The 25,049-nt window shown below is 46.2% G+C and overlaps 1 long non-coding RNA gene across 1 annotated transcript in view; it reads left to right on the top strand.

Annotated features, from left to right (window-relative positions):
* LOC101902700 (uncharacterized) overlaps nucleotides 1-25,049 on the top strand; it is a 116,223-nt gene that overhangs the window by 13,620 nt on the left and 77,554 nt on the right. The window contains exon 4 of the long non-coding RNA XR_001502288.3: nucleotides 899-1,013. This is a non-coding gene — a long non-coding RNA (uncharacterized lncRNA). The remainder of the gene's footprint in view (nucleotides 1-898; nucleotides 1,014-25,049) is intronic.

Here is a 25,049-nt window from a genome sequence, read left to right as displayed (position 1 = left end):
AACTCTTCTAGGAAATGCCTAAGCTTAAGGCAGATAGTAAGATTTTATAAACTAAACACAGCAGAATTGGGGAGGATTATGTTTATGTTTCTTTTCATCAATTTATTTGAACTGTGCAGACATCATTCTGCCAGCCTTGATATCTTATTTTAGCCTAAGAATCTGAAGTCATCTCAAGTGGCAGAGTATCGAACACAAGCATCAGATGATCCAGGTTCTTTTTCAAACCCAACCTTAACTTAAACAGTATACACATTAGCCTTAATATAGTAGCCCTGCAGACATAGACACTATCAGGCCATCCAACGCAGTGTTGGCCAAATTCCTGGGGCTTTGGGTGGACACTTTAGAAAGAGAACATGGCAGAGAAGTGGTCATGAAATAATACATGGAAAGTGTCTAGTACTTTGCTTAGAACACAGTGTTGTTATAATAAAAGGGGACTCTGATTTATCTGTTGAGGACATAGGTTGGCGAATTCCCTGGCATGTGATATCCTTGGTACTTAATCAGTGTCTCATCTCTGAGGAGAGTACCCACTTCAGGTTGGCACTAGTGGTAAAGAACCCACCTGCCAATGCAGGAGACTCAGGAGACCTGGGTTTGATCCCTGGGTTGGAAAGATACCCTGGAGTAGGGCATGGCTACTGACTCCAGTATTCTTGCCTGGAGAATTCCATGGCTGGAAGAGCCTGGCCGGCTACAGTGCATAGGGTAACGAAGAGGAGGACTCTACTGCAGTGACCTAGCATGCATGCCCACTGCCCCATAGTCTTCTACACGTGCACGCATAAAAAGGGGAGACCTGTGCCCATCACCAGAGGACTATATTCTCTCTCCAGGAAAATGCAAAGGCCCACATAGCGTTGTGAATTTTTCCATTTGCTTTCTTCTCCAGACCTTCATCAAAGCTGCTGCAGGTCCATCAGCTTCGTTCCCCTGGAACTAAAGAGCCTTGTAAGAACTTCACGAGGACCATTCATCCAGGGAGTCCTCAACCTCAGTTCTCACAGGTATGAAAGAGATGACTGACTTTGGCCTTTGCAAGTTCATAAAGGCAGCTCTTGTTCTTTATGTCAAGTGTCTTATTAAAAACCAGCTGATGACTATGTGTGAGGTCACATCTGGATGGACAGTGTGTAAAGGACTCATACAAAGGTCAGTTCTCTTTGTGTCCACTCCTGATCTTCCGGTATTGAAAACAAGTATGGGCACGGTCTCCTTCACAGGATGTTACATTCAAAGGCCACTGGGCTCAAGATTTCACCCTCCACGTAGATATTCACTTTCACAATCCCTAAGCAGTAGCTTATCCTGAGTCCCATAATTCATGGCATATACATTAGTCGTCCACAGGGGGACATAAAAATGCTTTTGGTGTGAACCTAGCTTGTGTGTGTTTCAAGCACTATTTGATTCGTGGGAGTTACTTAAAATAGATGAGAGCAGAGTAAGGTGCCCTTCAGAGAGACTGTCACACCGCCTTGCTTTGTACTTGGTAGATAAATGTGGTTCAACCTGTTTGAGCATTTTCGAGGTCAGAGTGAGCAGGCTTGAATAGCGCACATCTTCACGGCCTGGACCTTCTGCCAGGCCAAGAATATGGGAAACGCACCACAGCTTCCACTGCACCGTTTAACTCGTCCTGGGATCCTTCACTCGGTATTGGTGGTAGTCTGCCGTGACATATCTGCAATTAAAGGGTGATGTCAGTTGACACAGTGCCACAGAGACCAGTTCAACATTGTTCCTCAGAAAATAAGTGCAGGATTCAATCCCGAAAACATTGGTAGTGGTCCAGGGACTGAGTCATTTGGCTCTGTCGGAGCGTCTGAGCTAGCTGCAACATGTCAGGAAGCCCAGGTTCCCTGCACACCGTGGAAGCAGGAAAATGTACTTTGCAAATAACGCACTGCTCTAGGGAGCTGCTCTTCCCTCACAACTCAGGTCTTACCTTCCTCGTGCGTATTAACCCCTTTTCTTGCAGCTCACCACTGTGCTGGGCGGGAAGAGCAAAGGCCACACAGTCTGCATTGTTGCTGTACGCTTTGGGGTGCTTGGAGATTTTTGTTTTCTCCTTTGCTTCTTGCAAAAGAGCTGGGAATTGGAAGATTAACCCAACTTAACTTAGGGGCACCTCCCATTTTGATGGGAATATTTGGAATGTATTATAGACTTGTAAAAAAAAAAAAAAAAAGCCAAAAGTCTACCCAAATGACTCTGTACTCATGTTTGCACGATCGAAATGTCCCACAAAAAATAATAATACCTAGTTTAGAGGAGGGGCACAGGCTGCCCCTCTAAAACGGAGAATACGGTTATGTCTACACTGACTTTCTCTTGTTGCAGTAACACACTGTCACCAGCTTGGCTTGAAACAACACGAATTAGTTATCTTACTCTTCTGGACTTCAGAAGTTTGACATGGATCTCCCTAGGCTAAAATCAGCATAGTTGTGTTCCTTTGGCAGCTCTAGGAGAGAATTAGAAAACTAATTTCCTTGCCTTTTTTAGCTTCTAGAGGTCACTGTGCCCTTTGGCTTGTGGCCCTTCCTCCGTCTTCAGAGCCAGCAATGGTGGGCGGATTCCTCCTCACCTCACAACCCCCTGATTCCACCTCCCTCTTCCACCTTGAAGGACCTTTGCGTTTACACTGAGCCCATCCAGGTCGTCCGAGATCACCTATTTTAGGGTCGGCTGATTAGCAGTCTTAATTCCATCGGCAACCTTCATTCCCATTTCCCATGCCAAGTAATAGAGTCACATGTTCTCGGCATTAGGACTGGACCGTTTTTTTGTGGGGGGAAGGGAGGTCGTTATTCTGACTATCACAATTTCTCATTTTGGCTGTCAACTGTACCAAGTAAATTCCAAATGCAAATGAGTCCTTTCCCATCTGTGCTTCTGCAAAAGAAATACAACTGAAATTGATTTCATACAACAATTACATAAGTGAATGTGGAATTACAAATTTATGGTAGGAGAAAGGTGGTTTTTTTTTTAATGCCTTTTGGTTAAGAGCCAAAGATTCTTAACTAAAAATTTGCAGAAAGTACTGCTATAAACAGATGACTATTAAACTTAAATAGTCATCAAGTTAAGTTAAATTCAATCTAACTTAAATATTTATTAGGAGTGAAAGCAAACATAAACGTTGAAAACTCAAATCCTTATTTCTCAGCTGTCTCCTCATTTGCCCACAATGTATTTCTGGCTGTTCAGAGGTAATTTCCTAGATTTTATTAACCTGTAACAGAAGGGGTTTACAGCTAAATCCATTCCAGAGAGTAACTCATTTGTAACCCTGTGTTGCAGCTCTCTAGAGCCAAAGGGGTTAAGGAAAATGAGCATGAACTCAGAAACCTTGCTGCCTGGGAGCTTAAGTCAGTTGAAGAAATGTAGGGGACCTGATCCATTAGCAATATGTAGGTTTCCCTTGATAAAATAATTGCAAATGATGAGAAGGGGGTGACAGAAAGTGAGATGGTTGGATGGCATCATTGACATGAGTTTGAGCAAAGTTCAGGAGACAGGGAAGGACAGGGGAGCCTGGCGCGCTGCAGTCGATGGGGTCACAAAGAGTCGGACACGACTGAGTGACTGAGTGACAGTAACAACAATATATTAAGTATTCAAATATATTCATAGGCACGTATTTTCTGCTCAGCACAGTTTCAGGCACCCAGGCTATGGTTGCGAAAAAGGCAGGCAGGCTGTCTCCCCTCTTGAGGTTTACTCTCCTAGAGGGAGAGCGTGATAAAAATGTAGATATTTAAAATTATTGTCGAGCATATATAATAGAACACACACATACATCAACACACATATACCAGAAGACAGACAGCACAAATTGAATAATTAAGGAGAATTCTGTAAAGGACTATTTATGTAGGTGTGGGCAGGTTCAGGGTGAACCGGAGACCCCCAGCAGGGATGGCATGGGGCATCAATACTATGACCCACACCCCTCCTGCCCTCGACTGCCTGTGAGCACATCCAGTGGCCAGATCCAGCCTGTAGCCTGAGGTCCCAGGAGCCCACTGTTGCCCGTAAAGATCAGCCTTCTTTAGCACAGAAGAAGGGGAGGGGTGGATGGGACCCAGAGGGGCAAACTCAAACCTTCCAGCACCTCCTGGTGCAATGGGATCGATTTTAGTTTTCAAGGAAGGTCTCTCCTAAGGGGGACATTTGAACTGTGACCACAAAAGGAAAAGAAACCACTGATGCCCAGACCAGGAGCAGGAGGTTCTTGGCAGGAGCCCCCAGTCGCCAGTGCAGAAGGACCTGTAGGGTGGGATTCACCTGGTGTGCTGGGAAAAGGAGAGGCCAGTGTGGGAGCAACAGAGGCTGGTGGGACGCAGGTGATGGGAAGTGGCATAGGGAGCAGCTGACGAAAGGAAAAGGAATAACCCAGAGCAAAACGGCAGAGGGGTCGTGTTGACAGTTCATCTTCCCAGATCAAAGTTTGCTATTGTTTTCGAAATAATTTTATAGAAGAATACATTTTAGGCCTTTTGAAATATATGATCCAGTGGTTTATGGTATATTTGTAGTGTTCTGCAGTCATTCTAAAATATTTCCATCACCCCAAAAAGAAATCACTTCCATCCCAATTTTCCCCATGCCCCCATCCACTGGCAACCACTGCAGTACCTCATGTCTCCATGGATTTGCCCATTCTGTGCATTTACTGCTATAAATCGACTCATACGCTATATGGCCAATTGCATTTGACTTCGTTCGCTTTGCACTACGCTTTCAGGATTTGTCTGTGTTGGAGCACGTGTCAGCGTTCTGTTCCCTTATATGACTGAATGATGCTCCAGCGTTTGTATATTCCATATTTATTCTGTCAGTTCTTTAGCTGATGGACATGTGGATTGTTTCTACCTGTTGGGTGGTGTGAGTCATGCTGCTCTGGACATTTTTCTGCAAGCTTTTCTGTGGATATATGCTTCTGTCTGTTTTCAGTATATACCTAGGAGTGAAATTCTGAGTCATAGGGTAATTCTGTGTTTCAGCTTTTAAGGAACTGCCAAAATGTTTCTCACAGTGTTTACACCATATTATATTCCCATCAGCAATGAACGAGGCTTCCAATATCTCCATGCCTACACCAACACTTGTATTTCTCATTTTTAAATTATGGCCATCCTGGTAGGTGTGAAGTGAAATCATCAGATTATGATTTTGATTTACAAATTCCTAATGAATAGCGATGATGAACATCTTCTCACGTGTTTGTCGGCCGTTGGTTTATTTTCCTTAGATGAACGTCTGCTCCGGCTTTTTGCATATATTCTAATTGGGTGATCTGTCATTTTATTGCTTTGTGAGATTACTTCATAGATTCTGAATTCTAGACTTTTGTCAGATGTATGATTTTCAAACACTTACTGTGATTCTCTGGGTCATTGTCTTAGTTGGTTCAGGCTGCTGTAATAAAGCACCGCTAACTGGGTGGTTTACAAACAACAGAGATTTGTATTGTGTAGCTCTGGCTGGAAGCTGTGAGATCAGGGTTCTGGCCTGTTGGGTTCTGGTGAGAACACGCTTCACGATCACAGACGGCCACCTTCTCATTGCATCCTCCCTGCCCTTTCAGACCCGCAGAGGGCACAAATCCCATTTGTGATGGATCCACCCTAGTGGCCGCATCTAACCCTGATTACTTCTCAAAGGCCCCCCTCCAAGTGCCTCAGTATTTAGTGGGTGGAGTTTCAACATATGAATTTCAGGACACACACCTTCAGTACATAAGACTTACATTTTTCATTTTCTTGGTGGTGTTTCAAAGGTGCATCGTTTGAAGCACAGATTTTTAAATTTTGTTGAAATACAGCTTATCTAGTTTTTATTTTTTTCTTTTGTTGCTTGTGCTCTTAGTGTCACATTTAAGAAACCACAGCCTAATCCAAGTCATAGGGATTTATTCCTTTTTTTTTTCCTCTTATAGTTTTAGCTCTTACATTTAGATTTTTGATCTACTTTGAGTTAACTTGCTGAATATGGTATAAAGTGAGGGCTTCCCAGGTGGCTCAGTGGTAAAGAAGCCATCTGTCAATGTAGGTGACGAGGATTCGATCCGATCCCTGGGTTGGGAAGATCCCCTGGAGGAGGAAATGGCTACCCACTCTAGTATTCTTGCCTGGCAAATCCCATGGACAGAGGATCCTGGTGAGCTGCAGTCCATAGGGTCTCAGAGTTGGACACAACTGAGCGACTGAAATACACATATGGTATAAGGTAGGGGACCTGACTTAATTCTTCTGCACTGGGATATCCAGTTGCCACTGCACTGTTAGTGCAGAAGACTGTTCTTTCACATCCAATGGTCTTGGTAACCTTGTTGAAAATCAATTGACCATAGATGTATAGGTTTATTTTTGTACTCTGAGTTCTGTTCCATCGATCTGTATGTCTGTCTTGATGCCAGTATCACACAGTTTGATTTTTATTGTTTTTCAATAAGTTTTGATATCAGGAGTATGTCTTCTTTGTTTTTCAAGATTTTGACTATTCACATACCTTGCATTTCCTTATGAAATTTAGCATCAGGTTGTCCATTTCTTTGAAAAGTAAAAATAAAAAAAGACAGTTATGATTTTGATAGAGTTGTATGGATTCATTGGGGAGCTATTACCATTTTAACAACATTAAGGCTTTTTATCTATGGTCATGGATAACCATAGGTATCATTTTTCGTTTACTTAGGTTTTCCTTGATTTCTCTCAGCAAAGTTTCAGAGTTTTCAGGGTGCACATCTTACACTTTCTTGGTTAAATCTGTTCCTAAGTATTCCAGTACATTGTTGGATAGAAGTGGTGAGCATAGACGTTTCTGTCTTGTTCCTAATCTTAGAAAGAAAGAAAGTGTCCAGTCTTTCACGACTGAGTGAGTTTGTTAGCTGTAAGTTCTTCATATATTCTCCTTATCAGGTTGAGGAAGTTAATTTCTGTCCCTAGTTTGTTGTATGTTTTTATCATGGAAGATGATGGGTTTTGTCAGATTCTCTTTCTGCATTTATTAATATGATCATGTGGCTTTCTCCCCTTTATTCTGTTAATATGGTATATTACCTTGATTTATTCTGACCAACCTTGCCTCCCTTGGATGACTACCACTTGGTATCGATGTATAATCCTTTAATTATATTGCTAGGTTCAGTTTACTAGTATTTTGTTGAGAATTTTTGCATCTATATTCATAAGAGATACTATCAGATCAGATCAGATCAGATCAGTCGCTCAGTCGTGTCCGACTCTTTGCGACCCCATGAATCGCAGCACGCCAGGCCTCCCTGTCCATCACCAACTCCCGAAGTTCACTGAGACTCACGTCCATCGAGTCAGTGATGCCATCCAGCCATCTCATCCTCTGTCGTCCCCTTCTCCTCCTGCCCCCAATCCCTCCCAGCATTAGAGTCTTTTCTAGTGAGTCAACTCTTCACATGAGGTGGCCAAAGTAATGCAGTTTCAGCTTTAGCATCATTCCTTCCAAAGAAATCCCAGGGCTGATCTCCTTCAGAATGGACTGGTTGGATCTCCTTGCAGTCCAAGGCACTCTCAAGAGTCTTCTCCAACACCACAGTTCAAAAGCATCAATTCTTCGGCGCTCAACCTTCTTCACAGTCCAACTCTCACATCCATACATGACCACAGGAAAAACCATAGCCTTGACTAGATGGACCTTTGTTGGCAAAGTAATGTCTCTGCTTTTCAATATGCTACCTAGATTGGTCATAACTTTCCTTCCAAGGAGTAAGCGTCTTTTAATTTCATGGCTGCAGTCACCATCTGTAGTGATTTTGGAGCCCAGAAAAATAAAGTCTGACACTGTTTCCACTGTTTCCCCATCTATTTCCCATGAAGTGGTGGGACCGGATGCCATGATCTTCGTTTTCTGAATGTTGAGCTTTAAGCCCACTTTTTCACTCTCCACTTTCACTTTCATCAAGAGGCTTTTGAGTTCCTCTTCACTTTCTGCCATAAGGGTGGTGTCATCCGCATATCTGAGGTTATTGATAACTTCTCCCGGCAATCTTGATTCCAGCTTTGTGTTTCTTCCAGTCCAGCGTTTCTCATAATGTAGTCTGCATATAAGTTAAATAAACAGGGTGACAATATACAGCCTTGACGAACTCCTTTTCCTATTTGGAAGCAGTCTGTTGTTCCATGTCCAGTTCTAACTGTTGCTTCCTGACCTGCATACAAATTTCTCAAGAGGCAGATCAGGTGTTCTGGTATTCCCATCTCTTTCAGAATTTTCCACAGTTTATTGTGATCCACACAGTCAAAGACTTTGGCATAGTCAATAAAGCAGAAATAGATGTTTTTCTGGAACTCTCTTGCTTTATCGATGATCCAGCGGATGTTGGTAATTTGATCTCTGGTTCTTCTTCCTTTTCTAAAACCAGTTTGAACATCAGGGAGTTCACGGTTCACATATTGCTGAAGCCTGGCTTTGAGAATTTTGAGCATTACTTTACTAGTGTGTAAGATGAGTGCAGTTGTGCGGTAGTTTGATCATTCTTTGGCATTGCCTTTCTTTGGGATTGGAATGAAAACTGACCTTTTCCAGTCCTGTGGCCACTGCTAAGTCTTCCAAATTTGCTGGCATATTGAGTGCAGCACTTTCACAGCATCATCTTTCAGGATTTGGAATAGCTCAACTGGAATTCTATCATCTCCACTAGCTTTGTTCGTAGTGATGCTTTCTAAGGCCCACTTGACTTCACATTCCAGGATGTCTGGCTCTAGGTGAGTGATCACACCATCGTGAATATCTGGGTCATGAAGCTCTTTTTTGTACAGTTCTTCTGTGTATTCTTGCCATCTCTTCTTAGTATCTTCTGCTTCTGTTAGGTCCATACCATTTCTGTCCTTTATTGAGCTCATCTTTGAATGAAATGTTCCTTTGGTATCTCTGATTTTCTTGAAGAGATCCCTAGTCTTTTCCATTCTGTTGTTTTCCTCTATTTCTTTGCATTGATCGCTGAAGAAGGCTTTCTTATCTCTTCTTACTATTCTTTGGAACTCTGCATTCAGATGTTTATATCTTTCCTTTTCTCCTTTGCTTTTCACTTCTCTTCTTTTCACAGCTATTTGTAAGCCCTCCCCTGACAGCCATTTTACTCTTTTGCATTTCTTTTCTCTGGGAATGGTCTTGATCCCTGTCTCCTGTACAATGTCACAAACCTCATTCCGTAGTTCATCAGGCACTCTATCTATCAGATCTAGGCCCTTAAATCTATTTCTCACTTCCACTGTATAATCATAAGGGATTTGATTTAGGTCATACCTGAATGGTCTAGTGGTTTTTCCTACTTTCTTCAGTTTAAGTCTGAATTTGGCTATAGTTTGTTTTTTTTTTTCCCTTGTGATTTTGTTTGGCATTAGAAAGTGTTCCCTGTTTTTCTTTTTGAAAAAGTTTGAGAAAGATTGGTGTTAATTCTTTTAATATTTGGAAGACTTCACTAATAAAGCCATGTGGTCCTGGGTTTTCTGTGCTGGAAGTTTATTTTGTTTAATTACTGACTCTGAATCTTTCTTTTTCTGCTTGAGTCTTGGTAGTTTGTGCGTTTCCAGGAATTTGTTCATTTCATCTAGGTTATCTAATTTATTGGCATATGACTGTTCATAGTATTCTCTTACAAGCCCGTTTATTTCTGAAAAGTTGGTAGTGCTTTTGTTTCTGATTTTGAGTAATTTGAGGCTTCTCTCTTTCTTGATTAGTCTAGCTAAAGGTATGTAAATTTTGTTGATCTTTTCAAAGAAACAACTTTTGGTTTCATTGATCAGAGTTTGTTTTTGAAGAGAAGTTTTTCACTTCGTGATAACTGCTTCTAGTTGTGGGGAGTTCATACTGGTTTCTGCAAGCATAGAGGTACTATTCTCTTCAGGGTGCAGTGTTTTTAAAATGATGGCTCTGTTTTCATTTGATGAATGAAGTTACATAAGTATTGACTTAAACAGAAAATCCTCTCCGTTTAGTGAAAGAGGGTTGGCTACATTCTGACAGATGCAGCAGGCTTGGGATGGTAATAAGGGAAAATCATCCCTGAGGGCACTGAAATCTGTTACAGTCACTGTAGGCCTTACCCTCTTTGCCGAAAGCAACTTCAACCAAACACAAATCTCCGAATGTAAACATTTCCTCTATCTGTTACCTTATTCTCAAATGCCTTCTCACCGTCTCTCCTCCACAGACAGAGGATGTGTGTTTACATCCTTTTTCCTTATAAGGCTCCTTGTCTCCTCTCACCCCATAAGCCCACAGAAGTCTCACTCAGGTGAAGCTAGAAAAGAAATCCTGCCAGATAGCCATGAAGCCAGTCTCTTTTCTACATCTGACTTCGCGTGGTCTGTCTCCTCTGCCTTCATGGTCTGCCCTCCCATCTAGGCAACTCCAGTCCGTGCTCTAGCATGTCTCAAAATAAAGAAGACCCTTTGACTTGTTCTCATCAGGAGAATCATGTCGAGGGTCAACAAGTGAGTGGACCTTGATCCCCTAATTAGAGGAGAGAAAAGGCATGGTATTGTGTCCAAGGCAGGGCAGTCTTGCGTGAGGGGTGGTCTGGGCAAAGGCTGAGTGGCAGGAAAGGGTGGACGGAGTGCAGGTCATCGCAGGACAGTGCAGCATCTGGAACACCCTTCAGCTCCCTGCCGGAGTGGTCCCACAGACAGAAGCTTGTTTGCTGTTTGACCTCTTGCCCTTTTCTCTCACATTTCCCTCTGGTGGGAAAGAAGCTGAAAGCACAGCGGAGGGACCTGAGGGCATCCTTCTTGGGGATCCAGTGGAGGCTCCACAGGGAGGTCCCGCAGCAGAAGCTGATGCTCATCTCGAGCCTTGTGTTAGCAGAAGTGAGTGCTGCAACTCGTGACTTGGAGTGTGTGCACGTGTGTGTGCTTGCGTGAGACTGTCCACACAGACATGGACCCAACAGTTCCTCCCCTGCCTGTGCACATGTGCCACTGCTTCTGCCGAGAGGAAGAGGCCTCTTCCCTCGAATGCAGCTGTCTTGCCTTGTGTTGACGGAGTGAGACTGCACCTTAAGGAGTCTGGGAGCTGCCACATCTACCGTTTCCTGACCCAAATATCATGTCAAGAAGATTGGGCCAAACTACTGAAAAATGGGAGAAGACATGGAGAGGGAAGGTTCATTTGTTTGTTGTCTAAAAAGAAAGTGTAGGTGATTTGACTTCTTAAAAAACATAGCTCTCGTTTTGCAGTGTAAATGGAGGAGCTGTGTTTGTGAGTGTTGCATGAGGGGATGGCTGAATGTTGACCTTTAATGTCAGATCTGTAGAGAATACCTGTGGATTCCAGAAATGCTCTTTCTAGACCTGGTTCGTGATGCCTTCAAAGTGTCTCTGTTTTCAGGATGGTGAACATGTTGTTTCTTAGAGAGAAGATAAGACGGGACCTGTTTCCGACAGTGGTCACCTGCTTTGGTCTCAGGCACGTCTTTGCATGGGGAGCTCACCCACTGCCCAGGCAGGAATTATATTTAGAGACTCTTATGTTCTCCAAAGTCCTAACAGGATTCCAACGCAGCCACAAACAAGTCCAGGTTTCACTCACGTTCCCTGCTCCTCTCACAGTCATCACCTCAAAGGAGAAAGGTGAGGGGCTGGGAGGGTTCTTGAGTTTGTCCAAGTCTCCTGGGTAAATGTCAGCTGGGTCTTGAATGCGACCCTAGGGAGAGAGAGAAGGAAACCCTGCCAGCCTGACACAGAGAAGAGGGGCGGAGCTTTCATGGAAGAGCCAGGTTCACGGCTTCATTGATTCAAATTTATTTCCTTCTCTCTCTCCTTCCATTCATTGCACAAACCAATCAGGTGTATGCATTGGGGAATGTCTTTAAGAACACTTCAAAAAGCCACTGAGAGCTAAATATTTTGGCCCTCATTTTACAGTCAGTTTCAGACAATAACTCGACAGTGACCACATGTTCAGCCATTGCCGGAGCTAGAAATCTTAACAGCGCCTTCACATTTCAAAGATGACATTCATTATCCTACCCTAGTGTTTCCCAAATGTAAATGAGTTGCCATATTCAATTATACATATATTACAACTTAGTCAGTATTTTACAAATTTATTTACTCTTTAGATAAATCTGTTTTAATAAATTTTGCAAGCTTAGCAGAGAAAAACCAACATGGCTTGTCCCAAATAGAAGGGATAAATGAAAATAAAGCCCCACTGTTGGTGTCTGGCTGCATACGAGGCCCTCTCCAAGGTCTTGAACCTGCAGCCTGATCACTCTGTTAAAAGGGGCAGCTGCTGCTGCTGCTGCTAAGTCGCTTCAGTTGTGTCCAACTCTGTGTGACCCCATAGATGGCAGCCCACCAGGCTCCCCTGTCCCTGGGATTCTCCAGGCAAGAACACTGGAGTGGGTTGCCATTTCCTCCTCCAGTGCATGAAAGTGAAAAGTGAAAGGGAAGTTGCTCAGTCGTGTCCGACTCTTCGCGACCCCATGGACTGCAGCCTACCAGGCTCCTCCGTCCATGGGATTTTCCAGGCAAGAGTACTGGAGTGGGGTGCCATCACCTTCTCTGAAGAGGGTAGCCAGCAAGTGTTAACCCAAAGGTGTTAGAAACATCCTGACCCCCTGGCTGAGACTTTCTCCTATGTGAATGAGTAAGAATGGAAGAGGATTGAAAAGGGCAATGAGCACTCAAGAGGTGTCAGTGTTTTTCAGCGCCTTTCTTTGATGTACTATGTAAAACCAGCTCCTGTACCACCTTTGGGAAACACTACTCTGTGTGGTTCCTCATGAGTTCCTTTAAAAGTGGTCTTGGAAGAAACAGACAAGAAGCAGCCAATACAGGGACTTCCCTGGTGGCCCAGTGGCTAAGACTGCACTCCCAGGGCAGGGGACCCAGGTTTGATCCCTGACCGGGGAACTAGACCCCACATACTACAAATAAAAGTTTGCCTGCTTCAGAGAAGATCCCATGTGCCGCAACTACGACCCAGCACAGCCAAATGAATGAATAATTCGAAAAGCAGCAAATACAGGAATGTGTGAAGAGTGTTATGTTATCATGGTCCCCGACCTTTTTTGACTATGCACCCTTATTATAAACTTCTTGATCATACTTCCTGTACACATTTATATTTCATCCTTTAACATTAACCAGTGGGCACCGGTATGCTAATATTTTATACACGTCATCAGGCATACGAAGGTTGGAATTAAAAGATTAATGTGCTAATCCACTGCACAGTTGCCCAAAAGAAGGCTCTGCATTTCCCAGCTTTGGAGGCCCCGGTGCTAGGCAGCAGTGCAGGAAGCACATCACAGACCCAGAGATGGAACCCAGGTTCCAAAAAGGCTCCCTGGAGATAGATGGCAGGGGCCCAGGTGGGAAATGGAACTCAGAGCAGAAAGGGCCGAGCCAGTGGGTATGCCCGGAGCCCGTGTGGGAGGGAGGTTGCAGGGGGAGGGGCTGGCAGTTCACTGGGAGCCTCACAAGCTCAGCCGGATCGGGGCTCCATCCAGGGCCAGCGGGAGCCGCCGAAGGGTTCTAGCAGGGAGCAGTCCAAGCCCCAGAAGGTTCTTCCTCCATTCACGTGCCCACACACACGTGGGTGCACACACCCAGCCTAATCCCCACGGGAACACGGCAGAGACCTCCCAGCCTCCCTAGCGACCCGCCGTGTGTCGCTCAACACTCATTCATTCCCTCAACACTCATTTACCCTGGGCCTGTGGGATGCCAGGCACAGTGTGGAGTACAAGCGCTGACCAAGTCCCCCAGTGCCCAGGGAGCTTTCAGTCACATGGAAAAGATACTAAAACACCCAGATAAGTCGTTCATCAGCTCAACTTATGGGAAGAGATAAGGGGAAATAACTAGCCATGATGGCAATTGGAATAGCAGTGCCTTAGATGAGCCTGTCAGGGAGGCCCCGGGTGTGGGGGGCAGACCCAGAAGCCAAGATGCTTGCCGGAGAATTCCCTGGACAGAAGAGCCTGGCAGGCTACAGTCCATGGGGCTGCAGAGAGTCAGACATGGCTGAGCAACTAACACCTTGAACAGCTCACTCTGGGTGCCCAGAGGTCTGGCGATCACGGCAGTTGGTCTCTCCAAGGAGTTGGCTTGGGCTTTAGACGTAACAATAAATAAAAAGTCAATATTTGAGTGACACTGTTGTTGGAACTAAGTGGTGATGAGGGGGAGAAGAGTAGAATTTGGGGAATGACCCAGGCGCCAAGCTCAAGATGTCAGGGAAAGCCTGGCTGCGTAGGCGAACAGGGAGACCCACCTCGAGGCAGGACGGGGGGATCCGTCCCATGTCGAGGCAACTACACGCAGCTTCTGGAAGGAGAGAAACCTCCCAGAGGACCCAGGGTGTCCTCGAGTCCAAGCTCAAAGGGTGACCTTGAAACATATCTGTCTCCAAAAAGTTTACACATGCCCGATTCTGCCTTCCAAAAGAGCATTGAGCTATTAAAAACTCTAATGAAAACTGGAAATGTGGTATTGATCAGGGGTGTTTTTTTCCAGTCACCACTGGGCTCTGCAGTGACTCAGAAAGAGCCCAATGCAGGCATGAATCATCTTGCATGTCACCACCATCACCCTTGGGGGAGCCACGTCGGCAGGGCCGCTCCCCAAGAAGTTTGGGGGACCACCTGGGGAAGGGGTGGGACGGACTCCAGTGGAGTGTTCAGGCCAGACCTCCTTGGTGGGAACAGAGGAGAGGAGGGTCTCTGATCGTCCCCGTGAAGCTGAGCCTCAGCCAGCCCCAGCCCGTCTGTGTCTCTTCATTTCCTCCTCCTTGTTTCTTCCATCCACCCCCAGGATTGATACATAGCCCTGTGAGCTGTCTCTAGCAAAGGGAAAGAAAAACGGGCATGCATTTAGCAAGAAAACAGCTCATCAGAGGCTCCTAGCAAAGTTTCACCACTGGGAGTATTACCTCTGTTTTATTAACCAGAAAAAATGAAGCTTGGCCATGTCAAGAGATTTATCCAAGAGTCTCACAGCTAACGAGTTGTAGGTCCAGCTCCCCTGCAGAGAAAGAGCTCATGGGTGCACATGTGCCAGACAAGAGTCCGTATCACCACGTGTGACCGTGTGACCTCCACCCTGAGCCCCAGGAGGAGGCAATCCAAAGGGGAAAGACCCATAACAACCCTCCGGGGATGACCTCAACCCGTCGCCTGAGGTCATGGGGACAGAAGGGGCTGGGATTTGAACTCAGAAATTCCGCTCTTCTCCCTGCCCCCCGATTTGCACAAACTTCTATCCTTTGCACTGCACAACTTTGAACACAGAATCACTTAGAAGACAGTCATTCCAAAGCCTGCACCAAGCCCCGCAGCAGGACTCAGGAATGAGATATAATCAGATAAACGTTTTCTATAATGAATGTCACACGGCCCCAACCAACAGGGGTCCAAACGTGTTCACATGTGTCACCCATGTGTGTGTATTTCAAATGACAGATAGCGAGGAGTCGTAGAGACCTGTCACGTCATGTGGTGTGAGCTACAACACGCGGCTTCCGCTCTCTGAGCCTCAGTTTTCTCCCTGTTGGAAAGAAGCTAATCACTCCTGGGTGAGGTGTACCCGAGCACTTATTTTATGACATCGAGAAATGTGGAGGTACCAAAAAAGTCAGTCCCTCTCCTCCCAAGGAAGGTGGAAGAGAGAAGAAAGAAAGTGACCTGCAGAGGTTTTCTTTATGTTCAATAAGGAAGGTCTTGTAGGATAGAGTTCGTTGCTAAAATGGAATTCAAAATGATACAGGAGAACTCAGAGGAACCAGGTGATGTGTGTGCTAAGAACAACAGAATGGCAGAAGAAATCTTATAGTGGAAGAACTCCTTATTAGTGAGATTGTATTGTTCTGCTGCTAAGTCACTTCAGTCGTGTCCGACTCTTTGCAGCCCCGTGGACTACAGCACACCAGGCCTCCTTGTCCTTCACTATCTCCTGGAGCTTGCTCAAACTCATGTCCATTGAGTCGGTGATGCCATCCCACCATCTCATCTTCTGTCGCCCCCTTCACCTCCTCCCCTTAATCTTTCTCAGCATCAGGGGCTTTTCCAGTGAGTTGGTTTTTCACATCAGATAGCTAAAGTATTGGAGCCTCAGCTTCAGCATCAGTCCTTCCAGTGAATACTCAGGGTTGATTTCCTTCAGGTTTCACTATTTCATCTCCTTGCAGTCCAAGGGACTCCCAAGAGTCTCTCCAACACCACAGTTCAAAAGCAACAATTCTTCAGCGCTCAGCCTTCTTTATGGTCCAACTCTCACATCCACACATGACTACTGGAAAAACCATAGCTTTGACTAGAGGGACCTTTGCTGGCAAAGTGATGTCTCTGCTTACTCTGTCTAGGTTTGTCATGGCTTTTCTTCCAAGGAGCAGTGAGATAGCAGAAAGGAAAGGGTTGGCTTCCCGGTCACGCCTTTTTTTTTTGCCGGGAGGTGGGGGGGACAAGCTGCGTAGGCCTCACCCAGACACACTGTAGGCCACACACAGCCAGGACAATAGTCTGTCTGGCAAGTTAGAATGCCTTCTGGGGGGGCGCATAAGAGTTGGACACCAGGACGCTTACATATTCACTTATTCAGAGTCAGAGCAAGAGAGACAGAGAAAGAGCAGGTCCCCACCCTCCACTGGGAGCAGTCAGCCAACAAGCAGCAGAGACAAAATGGGGAGGAAGCACCCAAGTGTAACAGGAGAGAGGACATAGCAGAGGCAGAAGCCAGGAGGGCAGCGTGGGGGAGGGGACACTGGATCCAGCGGCGTGGGAGGAGGGGGAGGGCATGGGGGCCTCAGGGTGACTTTCTAGGCTTGTCAGTTGCGCAGGAGGCGGTGTTAAAGGAGTTGCTCAAAAAACATGGGAGAGAATCGTACATTCTCTGATTTCTCTTCAAGGCAAAATGGTCTCGGTGTGGGGCAGAGCTCAAGATGTCTGTGGTTACGGACCAGCACAGGGTGGCCTGAGGGGTGAGGACTCTGCTTGGTTCATCTCGTGGTGCTTGCTGCCCGACACAGCGCCCTTTATGCAGCAGGGGCTCAGGCAGCAGCGTTGAATGAACCTGCACCTACGGCAGGAGAGTGGCCGTCTTGATCCCCCTGGACGCCTGCCTGTCCTGGACCACCAGTGGAGCCCAGAGGCCTAGAAGCAAAGTGAGGTGGTGGGCACCCGGTGGGGAAACAGGAAAGCCCCAAGCGCTCCAGGGCAGAGATCTGGAGAAGGATGGCCAGGGGCCCAGCAGAGACGTTCCATGTCCCTTTGATCTGTGCAGGCGCCCGAGCAGCTTGGAGTGAAGCTGTAGGCTCCGGAGATGTGAGGATCGGCGGCGTGGAGGTGGGATGCTTTCTCCCCAAGGGCACCGAGTCTGCCAGGACCTCCTTCAGTCTAGACCATGAAGGCTTCCACCTCTCTCTCTCCCCAGGATGAACCCTCCTGTCTTTTTTTTGAGCTGGACTCCAGATTACCAACCTGGACTCACTAGGATTTCAGCTTAAGGCTCTCTGCTGGGGACCAGTCATGGATGGAGTCAGGGGGCAAAGAGAAAGGACCCTTACTGACCACTTGGTATATGCCCAGCATGTGCTGAGCACTTTACCTGCCTCCTCCAGTCCTCACAGCAGCCAGCAGAGATTTTTCTTGACCTGGGTCCACGATGGATTACATGAAAGTCAGAGAAGATTCACAACTTGCTCAAGACCGCCCAGCTAATGGTCCATCTGACTCTCAACCCTCCCCCGACAGAGGCACATGCAGCATTCAGCCACATCCACCCACTTAATCCTTGGACCAGTGGTGGTGACGAAGAAGGTGACAACGATCATTTGTCCTGTTCCATCACAGCAACGCTCACAAGGTTAGAGGAAAGGAAGTTGAGGCTAAGAGAGGTTACAAAATTTTGCCCAAGATCACGTAGTCAGTAGACGAATCCTTTAAAGGCACCAGGGAGCCCTTTAGAATGTACCTTGCTGCTGAAACACCGCACAAATGGGGACTGGAGGGTGCGGGTGAAGGGTTGAGTCTAGGCATACACGTTTTCCTCCTATCCCCAGGTTGGTGCATTCAGGCAGATTCCCTGCATTGTGGGAACCTGTGCCCAGAGTGGTGGGACGGGCCCGAACTGTGGCTTTTCTGCTGCCCTCTTTCAAGGGGATTTCAATTTCAATTGCTGTGACGCCAGGGCCTTAGGGTCTCATCACAGTGGGGAGGAATGCAAAGAACAGTCTGACCGAAGAACCAGGTTGGTGAAGAATGCCTGGGAGCAGGAGTCCATCTCAGCCATTTCATATCAGTTTTCGTCTCTTATTGATCCATTTTATTTTCCTTTTACAGAACAGGAGCGTCCCTGCAGTCTAGCTCATCAGTGGCCTTTAAAGGTTTCCTATTGATCTGTGAAGCTATTGTCTCAGTTTGCATTATCCCTTTTGGAGACACCCCTTTGCTTTTTGGTCGTGTTCTGTATTTAGTGTGCATCCTAAACATGGCTTCTTTTCTGGGGGCAAGGAGCAGACATCTGCGGCCGAGGTAGCAGGTGGATTTCAGTTTCTAATGCTTGTGGCACCTCTGTGTGTGTGTGTGTGTGTGTGTGTGTGTGTGGCGGCGGTGGGGTGGGGGGTGGTTTGGGGAGGAGAGGGATCTTCAGGAAGTCTGTGACTCCAGAAAGTGATGGAAAGTCTTGCAGAGGATTGAGGGTCTAGTGAGGACCCGATGGCCTCATTCTAAAGAAGGCAAGTGAGAGTGAGAACAGGAACGTTCCCTGTGGATCACCCCCATGACTCAACTTCACCATAGCCCTGCAGGTAATTGCGCAGATGAAGGCGCTATGGCAGAGAAATAAATAGTTGTTTGTCCAGGCACACTCGGATTTTGAATCCTGGTTTCACTAGTAACTGCCTGCATGTAGAAATAATTTGGCAAAGGTTTCACAGAGCTTCAGTTTCCTTATCTCCAAGAAGAGGACCACGATAGAACATTCTAGAGTTGCTGTGAGGCTCCCATTAAGTAACGGATCTGACACCCTTGGCAGAGTGTCAAGCAGAAAGGAAATTCCCAGTGGATATTTGATGATTGAGGGGAGACCCTGTTCACCCCGCTTCCTTAAAGAGTCATCTGTCTGCCCTTCCGCCTCCCATCATTAGAGGAAAACCTCTTTCTTCTTTCTGAAGCTAACATTTCATAGGAGTCTGGATTTCAGATGCAGAGAAAGTGTATTTGAAAATGGCTACAGTGTCTGCCATGTCCAAGGTGCTCAGTAAATGTTGGTTGATTCGTCTCTCATCCTTCCCACCTAAGGGAATGCAAGTCCCTGGTATCTTCAAAGTCCCTTCTTCTCTGCCTTCAACCTCTGTCTTTTCCTCCAACACTCTGTATTGAAACCTGCTTCAGTATTTTTTCTTTTTTCTACCAAGTGACTTAAACCTTTAGTTAAAGAATTAATTCCTCCCCTATCACTCTTTCTCCTCTTAACGCCTAGGAGCTCCATCTTGCTTCTCTGGAGCTCGGATCTCTCTCCACTTCTGCGGTTCTGGTCCTCTCCCCCCTCCTCTCCCCTCACTGGCTGGCCCACCCTCATCTGTTCTTTTAACCCCTGTTAAAGGAGAAAAGGAAAGATATAAGCATCTGAATGCAGAGTTCCAGAGAATAGCAAGAAGAGATAAGAAAGCCTTCCTCAGCGATCAATGCAAAGAAATAGAGAAAAACAACAGAATGGGAAAGACTAGAGATCTCTTCAAGAAAATTAGAGATACCAAGGGAACATTTCATGCAAAGATGGGCTCGATAAAGGACAGAAATGGTATGGACCTAACAGAAGCAGAAGATATTAAGAAAAGGTGGCAAGAATACACAGAAGAACTGTACAAAAAAGAGCTTCATGACCAAGATAATCATGATCACTCACCTAGAGCCAGACATCCTGGAATGTGAAGTCAAGTGGGCCTTAGAAAGCATCACTACAAACAAATCTAGTGGATAGTTCCAGTTGAACTATTTCAAATCCTGAAAGATGGTGCTGTGAAAGTGCTGCACTCAATATGGCAGCAAATTTGGAAGACTTAGCAGTGGCCACAGGACTGGAAAAGGTCAGTTTTCATTCCAATCCCAAAGAAAGGCAATGCCAAAGAATGCTCAAATTACCGCACAATTGCACTCATCTCACACACTAGTAAAGTAATGCTCAAAATTCTCCAAGCCAGGCTTCAGCAATACGTGAACCGTGAACTTCCAGATGTTCAAGCTGGTTTTAGAAAAGGCAGAGGAACCAGAGATCAAATTGCCAACATCTGCTGGATCATGGAAAAAGCAAGAGAGTTCCAGAAAAACATCTGCTTTATTGACTATGCCAAAGTCTTTGGCTGTGTGGATCACAATAAACTGTGGAAAATTCTGAAAGAGATGGGAATACCAGACCACCTGACCTGTCTCTTGAGAAACCTGTATGCAGGTCAGGAAGCAACAGTTAGAACTGGACATGGAACAACAGACTGGTTCCAAATAGGAAAAGGAGTACGTCAAGGCTGTATACTGTCACCCTGCTTATTTAACTTATATGCAGAGTACATCATGAGAAACGCTGGGCTGGAAGAAGCACAAGCTGGACTCAAGATTGCTGGGAGAAATATCAATAACCTCAGATATGCAGATAACACCACCCTTATGGCAGAAAGTGAAGAGGAACTCAAAAGCCTCTTGATGAAAGTGAAAGTAGAGAGTGAAAAAGTTGGCTTAAAGCTCAACATTTAGCAAACTATGATCGTGGCATCTGGTCCCATCACTTCATGGGAAATAAATGGGGAAACAGTGTCAGACTTTATTTTTCTGGGCTCCAAAATCACTGCAGATGGTGATTGCAGCCATGAAATTTTAAAAGACGCTTACTCCTTGGAAGGAAAGTTATGACCAACCTAGATAGCATATTCAAAAGCAGAGACATTACTTTGCCAACAAAGGTCCATCTAGTCAAGGCTATGGTTTTTCCAGTAGTCATGTATGGATATGAGAGTTGGACTGTGAAGAAAGCTGAGCGCTAAAGAATTGATGCTTTTGTTTTTAAATTTTATTTTATTTTTAAACTTTACAATATTGTATTGGTTTTGCCAAATATCGAAATGAATCCACCACAGGTATACATGTGTTCCCCATCCTGAACCCTCCTCCCTCCTCCCTCCCCATACCATCCCTCTGAGTCGTCCCAGTGCACCAGCCCCAAGCATCCAGTATCGTGCATCAAACCTGGACTGATGACTCATTTCATATATGATATTATACGTGTTTCAATGCCATTCTCCCAAATCATCCCACCCTCTCCCTCTCCCACAGAGTCCAAAAGGCTGTTCTATACATCAGTGTCTCTTTTGCGGTCTCGTATACAGGGTTATTGTTACCATCTTTCTAAATTCCATATATATGTGTTAGTATACTGTATTGGTGTTTTTCTTTCTGGCTTACTTCACTCTGTATAATAGGCTCCAGTTCCATCCACCTCATTAGAACTGATTCAAATGTATTCCTTTTAATGCTTTTGAACTGTGGTATTGGAGAAGACTCTTGAGAGTCCCTTGGACAGCAAGGAGATCCAACCAGTCCATTCTAAAGGAGATCAGCCCTGGGATTTCTTTGGAAGGAATGATGCTAAAGCTGAAACTCCAGTACTTTGGCCACCTCATGTGAAGAGTTGACTCATTGGAAAAGACTCTGATGCTGGGAGGGATTGGGGGCAGGAGGAGAAGGGGACGACAGAGGATGAGATGGCTGGATGGCATCACTGACTCGACGGATGTGAGTCTCAGTGAACTCCGGGAGTTGGTGATGGACAGGGAGGCCTGGTGTGCTGCGATTCATGGGGTCGCAAAGAGTTGGACACGACTGAGCAACTGAACTGAACTGAAGCTGTCATCTTCTCAGTGAAGAAACCCTGACCGCCCTCGACAGGGACAGCCCATGTTTTTCTCCTCAGCGTTGTTCGCATCCCTTTCAGCCTCCTTCCGTCTTGCCCTGTATCCCCTTGGTTTCAATCCTCTTATCCTGAAGCCGATGAGCTCTTGGAGTTCCCTGTGGGCAGGAGTTTATTCTCTCATCATTCCGGCAGTTGAAGTCTGAAGTCAGCCTGTCAGCAGGGCCCTGCTCCCTCTAAAAGCTCTGGAAGGAATCTGTCCCGTACTTCCCTCCTGGCTCCTGGTGACGGCCAGTAATCCTTGGTGTTCCCTGACTTTTAGCTGCGTGACTCCAGTCTCTGCCTCCATGCTCACTTGCCTTTTTTTTTCTGGAAATCTATGTCTTCACAAGACCTGCTTCTCAGGACCCCTGCCACTGGATGTAGGGCCTGCCCTAAAACATATGACCTTATTTTAACTAATTACACCTACAAAGACGCTATAGTGGTGCAATCACAGCACATCGTGAGGTTCGAGGTAGATATGGACGTGGGGGGCACGCCACTCAACCCAGTACATCGTCCTCATCCTCAGTCCATCTTGTCTGCCACCACCATCATCGGATTCCCAAAAGCCGCTTGGTTCCATCCTTTCAGGGCTCCAAAACCTAAAGCAGCTTTGTGTGCGCTAGCCACTCAGTCCTGTCAACTCTTTCTGAACCCTTGGACTGTAGCTCCCCAACTCCCCGCTGAGGCTCCTCTGTCCATGGGATTCTCCAAGAAAGAATACTGGAGTGGGTTGCCATTTCCTTCTCCAGGGGATCTTCCCAACCCAGGGATCGAACCTGCGTCTCCTGCATTGCAGACAGATTCTTTACCAGCTGAGAAATGTCCTCATTTCTGTAGCTACTATAAGCTGCCTAAGTGGGCTATTTTCCAATTATAATACAGACTACCTTTATTTTAAATGCTTTAAAAAAAAAGCATGACCCACGGCCCTGATAGACTATAAACTCCATGGGATGTGGGTCTAAGCTGTCTTCCTTACCCCCGTTTCCCAGAATGCAGCACAGTTCACGCATGGGTGTTCAGTCACCGCCTGTTGAATGAATCCATGGTGAGTTGCTTATCCGTCGCAAGTCCTCTATTTGACTTTGAAGAGTCCTCCATTAACTGTCCCTGCACCATCCCCTCCTGTCAGCATTTGTTGAGTAAAAATTAGGTCCTTTCAATAAGTACTTGTTGGTTGATTGATTAATCCATCAGCCAGGTTTCCTGCTTTTCCTGCTCTGAAGCATTTTTCCTGTGGGTCTCCCTGGGGGCTGGAGCGGGGGACAGAAGAGGGGTGAAAGGGCGGGCCATGGAGACAGTGGGTCAGCATTCCCACCTGAGACCTTCATCCCCCTCCCCAAGGCTTCCATGGGCCTGAACACCCACTCCTAGGCCTTCCAGGAGGAGTAATAAGAATAAATTTGGGACCACACTTGGTGGGGTTCAGGACACAGAAATTAAGATCCCTATTAAGAGCAGGTAGCTCAGCCCCTTCTCTGTAAGGAAAGCATTCCAGAAAGCAGGAAGTGGGCCTTATACCGAGGGCACGCTAGCTGCCCGCAGTCTCCCCATCACCAGCGGGTCTCTTTCAGCAGATCAGCTTGTGAGAGCAGCGCAGTCACACACCGTCCAGCACACCCCAGCTTGCTGCGGCTTGCACGCACGTCTGGAGAGAAGGGAGGGCCCACAAACCTGGACGAAAGTGCCCCGAGAATGAAGGCGAAACTGCCACAAGCTTCTGTAACTAACCCTTCTGTGGACTGGCTCCAGTAGCCCCAAGTCATGGCTATTTTAGCATCCTAATTAAAAAAAAAGAAGCAGCAATAACTGAGGGGCAGTTGGGGATCCAGTCATTTACGTGGAATCGTCGATCATCACAGTTGTTACCCTCACCCAAGTCGACCCCCACCCTCAGTCACCTGCACCAAAGCCCATGTGACCCAAAGCCGAGAAGGTCAGGCGTCTAGTGAGTAAAACCCTGCAAGCACGCACCAGGTCATTTCCCTGTACACTTTCTTCCTGAGTGTCCTAAGCCACCATCTTCTTAGCACTTATTCCTTCGGGGATTACACAGCTAAAGCTGGCTTTATTTTGTTTCATTTGTATCCATTTCAATAGAATCACTAATACCACTCATTTTCAGATTTCGTGTGCTTAATAGAATGGGACTGTGAGGTCATGTGTCCAAAAAGATAATTATCCTTCTGGGCACTGATTGAATGGCTTCATTGTCCTCGAGATACATGGAAAGCAAAAAGGACTTTTGTTATGGCTTTACCTGCTGTGGGTGTGCATGTGTGTGATATTCCTGAAATTTCACATGACTCACTTTGTCCTCCCCAAAATAATAGAAAAGTAACTTTGCCACAGGAAGGGGATTTTTTTTTTCTTTATCAGCAAATTTAATTTGTATTTTCAGGAAATGCAAGCCCTGCAAAAGTTGTATTGAGTGTTGGATCGAAGTGTTTATCTCATCTGCCCGTTTATCCCATCTTGCCTCCATCTCTTAGCCTCCTGAATTCTCAACACTTAGTCTTGAAGGGACAGGCAGCAGCTTCCTTTGGCTTTTCCACAGTGAAGACGACGTTCACTGTTGACACTGGCAAACGACACTCTTTCCAGCCCTGGAGGCAGAGAGGGCCCCAGCTTTGTGGATACGAGCTGAGGGTGACTCTTCCCATGATTCTTTGAAGACACAAAAGGGTCTGGGGAGGGACCTCCAGCTTCAGAGTCAAAGCAGGAAATAGCACATGCCTAGAACTAGGAGTGAGGGTCAGACAACGAGCAGCAATCTAGAACTTTCTCTTCATGCCCCTCAGTCCTTCGTGGATTGGTTACCTTTCTGCCAGCTGTGGAGGCTCCTGGAGTGGCCCCACCTGGAGCCCCAGGGACGGTGCCTCATCCGTGGCTTCCCAGTTCCTCTCTGGCCCCAAACCAACCACCACGCGTCCTTGAGCCCAGTGGCCTGTGTCTACACCGCCGTCTCTGGCCAAGCACGTTTTGTTCCCCTTTCCCTTTGTATTTCTCCAGCACCACCCCCACAATCCCTCATCTCTAATATGTATCATAGCGTTGACCACTCGGCGGTGCTCTGAGATTAGCCCAGTCTAACCACAGGACTGA

Source organism: Bos taurus, chromosome 18, assembly GCF_002263795.3.
Source record: "Bos taurus isolate L1 Dominette 01449 registration number 42190680 breed Hereford chromosome 18, ARS-UCD2.0, whole genome shotgun sequence".
In the NCBI taxonomy this organism is placed as follows: Eukaryota; Metazoa; Chordata; class Mammalia; order Artiodactyla; family Bovidae; genus Bos; species Bos taurus.
The sequence above is the reverse complement of the archived record's forward strand: the minus strand, read 5'-3'. Positions and strand labels throughout refer to the sequence as shown.